The following is an 8,330-nucleotide window of genomic DNA, read 5'->3' as shown; positions in this document are numbered from 1 at the left end:
TAGACAGCAGTGATAAATCCCCATACTTCACAAATATTTTAAAAATACTCACAACTCTCACAGGTGTTCAGGCTGCACAGAAAAATGATGTTCCACATGTCCTCTTTCATTTTCCTTTCAATTTTCGGGGGGTTGACCAATGAATTTTTGAGAAATTTTCACCAGAAGCAGATCACCCCTTATATGCAGAAAATGTCCCTGTCCAGAAAAGGAGCCATTTTGAAAAACCCTCCCTCAGCAAAATGGCTCAAATAGTGCCACTTTTACACCCGATTGCATCCAAATTGCTCACAATTGGAAGCCCTGAGTCCGGCCCAGAGGTCCAGTCTCATATTTCTTGAATTCCTCAGTTCCATGGCTCTCAGGATCCTCTAATATAGAATATTTTGAGTGTATAACTTTTATTTATGAGCTCGGCGGACATATTTCTGGCCTAATTACCAGGGTGCACCCTTAGAACCCGGTTGGAAAACTTAGTACCCCCCGTCTTTCTTTCGCCGCTGAGGGTGCACTTCGGCTCAGGGCGGATGACGTTTCAGTCACTCGGTATTTACACAGCAACATTCTGTGCAGTAAGTTGAATGACTTTGTTATCTCCTTATTAATTAAATTAACATGAGCAGCAAAAAACAGTATCTCTGAGATGGCCGAGTGGTTAAGCTCGCGGTTATCAGATCGTTAGACGGTGGGTTCGAATCCCAGAAGTGACTTTTTTTTATTTTCCCGACGCTTGCTGTCAGTAGCTATAAGAGACTCCAATTCACCCCCGTCAAATACCAGCAGTACCTTAGCCTAGCGGGTAAGCTCTGCGGCTGGCACTGTCCGCGAAGTCCAGGTGAGCGCCTTAGTACAGGTTCGAGACGTATGGCCGACTCGGCGGCCAGGGCTTAGGGGCCTGTCTCGTTCCTCCCTTGCATGGTCGCTCGACCCTTTTGGGTTAAATGGATGGGCAGGGAGGAAGTGCGGTGGGCCGGGAACCCGAGACCCAGAAGAGTCCTATATGGAAGCCGGTAACTGCGATTCGTAGCGAATTTCAGGAGTCCGTGCGCCTGAATGCTTGGTCAACACCGCATAACTTTTGCATTTTTCCCCCTCACCACATTTTTTTTCCATGTCCCTGGTCGCAGAACCCACAAGGCAGTTGTCTAGTTTTGAATACAGTGAGCTACAGGATTGATGCTGATTTAGTTTCATTCATTTTTTAAATTTTCGACGGTGAAACTGATCCCGACCGTGTTGGGTCCATTTCTTCTCAGTGATCTCAGTCTAAAAGCTGTCCGGCGTATAATGTTTATTATTGGTGCTTCAATAGGAAGAGATCCAGGAGTGGCACAGTCGGGCGGCAATCGCCTTCCCATTTTATTGATGGAAATGCATCTTCATTTGTTATAACAACAAATTTCGTTCGCTTTCAACTGCAGAGTAATTAGATATTTGTCAAGAAAAATTCTCTCGAAAAAGACGTCCCATATCTTCTTGGCTTACCCGCAAAAGTTGCAACAAATGCGTTGCGTCTGCCGCTGCTTTTCTTGTGACAGGTTGATCCATCACTTACCCTAGTCAGACAGGTCTGCCCTAAAAATACAAGCAGGAAAATAATGAAATAAACTCGAAAGAAATTATCAATCCTAGTTGCTGGAATTCAAGCACAAAAACCGACATCGAGATTGCAATGGATGTCAAATCAGTATTAGCTTTTGGTTTTACCCCATTGTCGCCTAAAAAGGCGCTTAGGCCATCCTGTCCCCCCCCCCAAGGTAACTCACACTATACTCAAGTTTGATTCGGGTTCATTTAAGAGAAGCTGTCAGGGAGAGCCTTTAATATTGACGACCATTGTTTGTGTGAATGTGTACTTCTGCTTTTGCCACGCGATTTTTGTGTTTTTGATTCGTCTATAATATTTGGATGATTTTTGATCTATTTTACTGTACTTGTCAGGTTAATTCTCATCAGTTGGGACCGCAATGGAAATAAGTTAAATTAATTGAACTTTTTTGCGTTATCCCTGCTATTTTTACTTTCGGAAATCGTTGAGTTTGCTTTTCTTTAATTTATTTTTGTAATAAGATGTTTTTGGAAATAGTGAATAAATCAACTCAACTCAAATCAAATACACTATTTCCCGCTCCGAGCAGGAATAAAAGGGGGTGTGTTTTGAAATGAAACCGACAGTCCTTTAGTACTCACGCACCGCATAGGTAGGCAAGTTTATGCGCCTTGAGGGTGCACCCTCGCTAAAAGGCCCTAAATATGTCCGCCGAGCTCGTGAATAAAACTTATATACTCAAAATATTCTACGTTAGGGAGTCCTGAGAGCCTTGAATTGAAGATTTGGAGAAATATGGCACTGAACCTCTGGCCCGGACTCTGGGCGTCAAATGATTTGGATGCAATCGGGTCCGAAAAATGACACTATTTGGCCGTTTTGCAGAGGGATGGTTTTTAAGATGGCTACTTTTCTGGGCAGGGACATTCTCTTCATTTTAGGGGTGGAAAATGAAAGGGGACATGTCGATCATCGTATTTCTCTGCAGCCTGGACACCTGTGAGAGTTGTGAGTTCTTTTTAAGATAATTGCTGAGTGTGGGGATTTTCATTGCTGTCTGTGGGAATTTATTTGTAGCGGTGCACCCTTGACGCGGAGCACGCTGAGTACGCGCAGCGATTTTAGTCTAGAATAGTTGTGTGGTCTTTGCGTGCTCGCCGAGCGCGTGTTAGGGGTGCACCACTACAAATAAATTCCCTTAGACAGCAGTGATAAATCCCCATACTTCACAAATATTTTAAAAATACTCACAACTCTCACAGGTGTTCAGGCTGCACAGAAAAATGATGTTCCACATGTCCTCTTTCATTTTCCTTTCAATTTTCGGGGGGTTGACCAATGAATTTTTGAGAAATTTTCACCAGAAGCAGATCACCCCTTATATGCAGAAAATGTCCCTGTCCAGAAAAGGAGCCATTTTGAAAAACCCTCCCTCAGCAAAATGGCTCAAATAGTGCCACTTTTACACCCGATTGCATCCAAATTGCTCACAATTGGAAGCCCTGAGTCCGGCCCAGAGGTCCAGTCTCATATTTCTTGAATTCCTCAGTTCCATGGCTCTCAGGATCCTCTAATATAGAATATTTTGAGTGTATAACTTTTATTTATGAGCTCGGCGGACATATTTCTGGCCTAATTACCAGGGTGCACCCTTAGAACCCGGTTGGAAAACTTAGTGCCCCCGTCTTTCTTTCGCCGCTGAGGGTGCACTTCGGCTCAGGGCGGATGACGTTTCAGTCACTCGGTATTTACACAGCAACATTCTGTGCAGTAAGTTGAATGACTTTGTTATCTCCTTATTAATTTAAATTAACATGAGCAGCAAAAAACAGTATCTCTGAGATGGCCGAGTGGTTAAGCTCGCAGTTATCAGATCGTTAGACGGTGGGTTCGAATCCCAGAAGTGACTTTTTTTTATTTTCCCGACGCTTGCTGTCAGTAGCTATAAGAGACTCCAATTCACCCCCGTCAAATACCAGCAGTACCTTAGCCTAGCGGGTAAGCTCTGCGGCTGGCACTGTCCGCGAAGTCCAGGTGAGCGCCTTAGTACAGGTTCGAGACGTATGGCCGACTCGGCGGCCAGGGCTTAGGGGCCTGTCTCGTTCCTCCCTTGCATGGTCGCTCGACCCTTTTGGGTTAAATGGATGGGCAGGGAGGAAGTGCGGTGGGCCGGGAACCCGAGACCCAGAAGAGTCCTATATGGAAGCCGGTAACTGCGATTCGTAGCGAATTTCAGGAGTCCGTGCGCCTGAATGCTTGGTCAACACCGCATAACTTTTGCATTTTTCCCCCTCACCACATTTTTTTTTCCCATGTCCCTGGTCGCAGAACCCACAAGGCAGTTGTCTAGTTTTGAATACAGTGAGCTACAGGATTGATGCTGATTTAGTTTCATTCATTTTTTAAATTTTCGACGGTGAAACTGATCCCGACCGTGTTGGGTCCATTTCTTCTCAGTGATCTCAGTCTAAAAGCTGTCCGGCGTATAATGTTTATTATTGGTGCTTCAATAGGAAGAGATCCAGGAGTGGCACAGTCGGGCGGCAATCACCTTCCCATTTTATTGATGGAAATGCATCTTCATTTGTTATAACAACAAATTTCGTTCGCTTTCAACTGCAGAGTAATTAGATATTTGTCAAGAAAAATTCTCTCGAAAAAGACGTCCCATATCTTCTTGGCTTACCCGCAAAAGTTGCAACAAATGCGTTGCGTCTGCCGCTGCTTTTCTTGTGACAGGTTGATCCATCACTTACCCTAGTCAGACAGGTCTGCCCTAAAAATACAAGCAGGAAAATAATGAAATAAACTCGAAAGAAATTATCAATCCTAGTTGCTGGAATTCAAGCACAAAAACCGACATCGAGATTGCAATGGATGTCAAATCAGTATTAGCTTTTGGTTTTACCCCATTGTCGCCTAAAAAGGCGCTTAGGCCATCCTGCCCCCCCCCCCAAGGTAACTCACACTATACCCAAGTTTGATTCGGGTTCATTTAAGAGAAGCTGTCAGGGAGAGCCTTTAATATTGACGACCATTGTTTGTGTGAATGTGTACTTCTGCTTTTGCCACGCGATTTTTGTGTTTTTGATTCGTCTATAATATTTGGATGATTTTTGATCTATTTTACTGTACTTGTCAGGTTAATTCTCATCAGTTGGGACCGCAATGGAAATAAGTTAAATTAATTGAACTTTTTTGCGTTATCCCTGCTATTTTTACTTTCGGAAATCGTTGAGTTTGCTTTTCTTTAATTTATTTTTGTAATAAGATGTTTTTGGAAATAGTGAATAAATCAACTCAACTCAAATCAAATACACTATTTCCCGCTCCGAGCAGGAATAAAAGGGGGTGTGTTTTGAAATGAAACCGACAGTCCTTTAGTACTCACGCACCGCATAGGTAGGCAAGTTTATGCGCCTTGAGGGTGCACCCTCGCTAAAAGGCCCTAAATATGTCCGCCGAGCTCGTGAATAAAACTTACATACTCAAAATATTCTACGTTAGGGAGTCCTGAGAGCCTTGAATTGAAGATTTGGAGAAATATGGCACTGAACCTCTGGCCCGGACTCTGGGCGTCAAATGATTTGGATGCAATCGGGTCCGAAAAATGACACTATTTGGCCGTTTTGCAGAGGGATGGTTTTTAAGATGGCTACTTTTCTGGGCAGGGACATTCTCTTCATTTTAGGGGTGGAAAATGAAAGGGGACATGTCGATCATCGTATTTCTCTGCAGCCTGGACACCTGTGAGAGTTGTGAGTTCTTTTTAAGATAATTGCTGAGTGTGGGGATTTTCATTGCTGTCTGTGGGAATTTATTTGTAGCGGTGCACCCTTGACGCGGAGCACGCTGAGTAGCGCGCAGCGATTTTAGTCTAGAATAGTTGTGTGGTCTTTGCGTGCTCGCCGAGCGCGTGTTAGGGGTGCACCACTACAAATAAATTCCCTTAGACAGCAGTGATAAATCCCCATACTTCACAAATATTTTAAAAATACTCACAACTCTCACAGGTGTTCAGGCTGCACAGAAAAATGATGTTCCACATGTCCTCTTTCATTTTCCTTTCAATTTTCGAGGGGTTGACCAATGAATTTTTGAGAAATTTTCACCAGAAGCAGATCACCCCTTATATGCAGAAAATGTCCCTGTCCAGAAAAGGAGCCATTTTGAAAAACCCTCCCTCAGCAAAATGGCTCAAATAGTGCCACTTTTACACCCGATTGCATCCAAATTGCTCACAATTGGAAGCCCTGAGTCCGGCCCAGAGGTCCAGTCTCATATTTCTTGAATTCCTCAGTTCCATGGCTCTCAGGATCCTCTAATATAGAATATTTTGAGTGTATAACTTTTATTTATGAGCTCGGCGGACATATTTCTGGCCTAATTACCAGGGTGCACCCGTAGAACCCGGTTGGAAAACTTAGTGCCCCCGTCTTTCTTTCGCCGCTGAGGGTGCACTTCGGCTCAGGGCGGATGGCGTTTCAGTCACTCGGTATTTACACAGCAACATTCTGTGCAGTAAGTTGAATGACTTTGTTATCTCCTTATTAATTTAAATTAACATGAGCAGCAAAAAACAGTATCTCTGAGATGGCCGAGTGGTTAAGCTCGCAGTTATCAGATCGTTAGACGGTGGGTTCGAATCCCAGAAGTGACTTTTTTTTATTTTCCCGACGCTTGCTGTCAGTAGCTATAAGAGACTCCAATTCACCCCCGTCAAATACCAGCAGTACCTTAGCCTAGCGGGTAAGCTCTGCGGCTGGCACTGTCCGCGAAGTCCAGGTGAGCGCCTTAGTACAGGTTCGAGACGTATGGCCGACTCGGCGGCCAGGGCTTAGGGGCCTGTCTCGTTCCTCCCTTGCATGGTCGCTCGACCCTTTTGGGTTAAATGGATGGGCAGGGAGGAAGTGCGGTGGGCCGGGAACCCGAGACCCAGAAGAGTCCTATATGGAAGCCGGTAACTGCGATTCGTAGCGAATTTCAGGAGTCCGTGCGCCTGAATGCTTGGTCAACACCGCATAACTTTTGCATTTTTCCCCCCCTCACCACATTTTTTTTTCCCCATGTCCCTGGTCGCAGAACCCACAAGGCAGTTGTCTAGTTTTGAATACAGTGAGCTACAGGATTGATGCTGATTTAGTTTCATTCATTTTTTAAATTTTCGACGGTGAAACTGATCCCGACCGTGTTGGGTCCATTTCTTCTCAGTGATCTCAGTCTAAAAGCTGTCCGGCGTATAATGTTTATTATTGGTGCTTCAATAGGAAGAGATCCAGGAGTGGCACAGTCGGGCGGCAATCACCTTCCCATTTTATTGATGGAAATGCATCTTCATTTGTTATAACAACAAATTTCGTTCGCTTTCAACTGTAGAGTAATTAGATATTTGTCAAGAAAAATTCTCTCGAAAAAGACGTCCCATATCTTCTTGGCTTACCCGCAAAAGTTGCAACAAATGCGTTGCGTCTGCCGCTGCTTTTCTTGTGACAGGTTGATCCATCACTTACCCTAGTCAGACAGGTCTGCCCTAAAAATACAAGCAGGAAAATAATGAAATAAACTCGAAAGAAATTATCAATCCTAGTTGCTGGAATTCAAGCACAAAAACCGACATCGAGATTGCAATGGATGTCAAATCAGTATTAGCTTTTGGTTTTACCCCATTGTCGCCTAAAAAGGCGCTTAGGCCATCCTGCCCCCCCCCAAGGTAACTCACACTATACCCAAGTTTGATTCGGGTTCATTTAAGAGAAGCTGTCAGGGAGAGCCTTTAATATTGACGACCATTGTTTGTGTGAATGTGTACTTCTGCTTTGCCACGCGATTTTTGTGTTTTTGATTCGTCTATAATATTTGGATGATTTTTGATCTATTTTACTGTACTTGTCAGGTTAATTCTCATCAGTTGGGACCGCAATGGAAATAAGTTAAATTAATTGAACTTTTTTGCGTTATCCCTGCTATTTTTACTTTCGGAAATCGTTGAGTTTGCTTTTCTTTAATTTATTTTTGTAATAAGATGTTTTTGGAAATAGTGAATAAATCAACTCAACTCAAATCAAATACACTATTTCCCGCTCCGAGCAGGAATAAAAGGGGGTGTGTTTTGAAATGAAACCGACAGTCCTTTAGTACTCACGCACCGCATAGGTAGGCAAGTTTATGCGCCTTGAGGGTGCACCCTCGCTAAAAGGCCCTAAATATGTCCGCCGAGCTCGTGAATAAAACTTACATACTCAAAATATTCTACGTTAGGGAGTCCTGAGAGCCTTGAATTGAAGATTTGGAGAAATATGGCACTGAACCTCTGGCCCGGACTCTGGGCGTCAAATGATTTGGATGCAATCGGGTCCGAAAAATGACACTATTTGGCCGTTTTGCAGAGGGATGGTTTTTAAGATGGCTACTTTTCTGGGCAGGGACATTCTCTTCATTTTAGGGGTGGAAAATGAAAGGGGACATGTCGATCATCGTATTTCTCTGCAGCCTGGACACCTGTGAGAGTTGTGAGTTCTTTTTAAGATAATTGCTGAGTGTGGGGATTTTCATTGCTGTCTGTGGGAATTTATTTGTAGCGGTGCACCCTTGACGCGGAGCACGCTGAGTAGCGCGCAGCGATTTTAGTCTAGAATAGTTGTGTGGTCTTTGCGTGCTCGCCGAGCGCGTGTTAGGGGTGCACCACTACAAATAAATTCCCTTAGACAGCAGTGATAAATCCCCATACTTCACAAATATTTTAAAAATACTCACAACTCTCACAGGTGTTCAGGCTGCACAG

The sequence above is a fragment of the Acanthaster planci genome, linkage group LG05 (assembly GCF_054643075.1).
Source record: "Acanthaster planci isolate LZ-2023a linkage group LG05, COTS_SCS, whole genome shotgun sequence".
Classification (NCBI taxonomy): domain Eukaryota; kingdom Metazoa; phylum Echinodermata; class Asteroidea; order Valvatida; family Acanthasteridae; genus Acanthaster; species Acanthaster planci.
The sequence above is the reverse complement of the archived record's forward strand: the minus strand, read 5'-3'. Positions refer to the sequence as shown.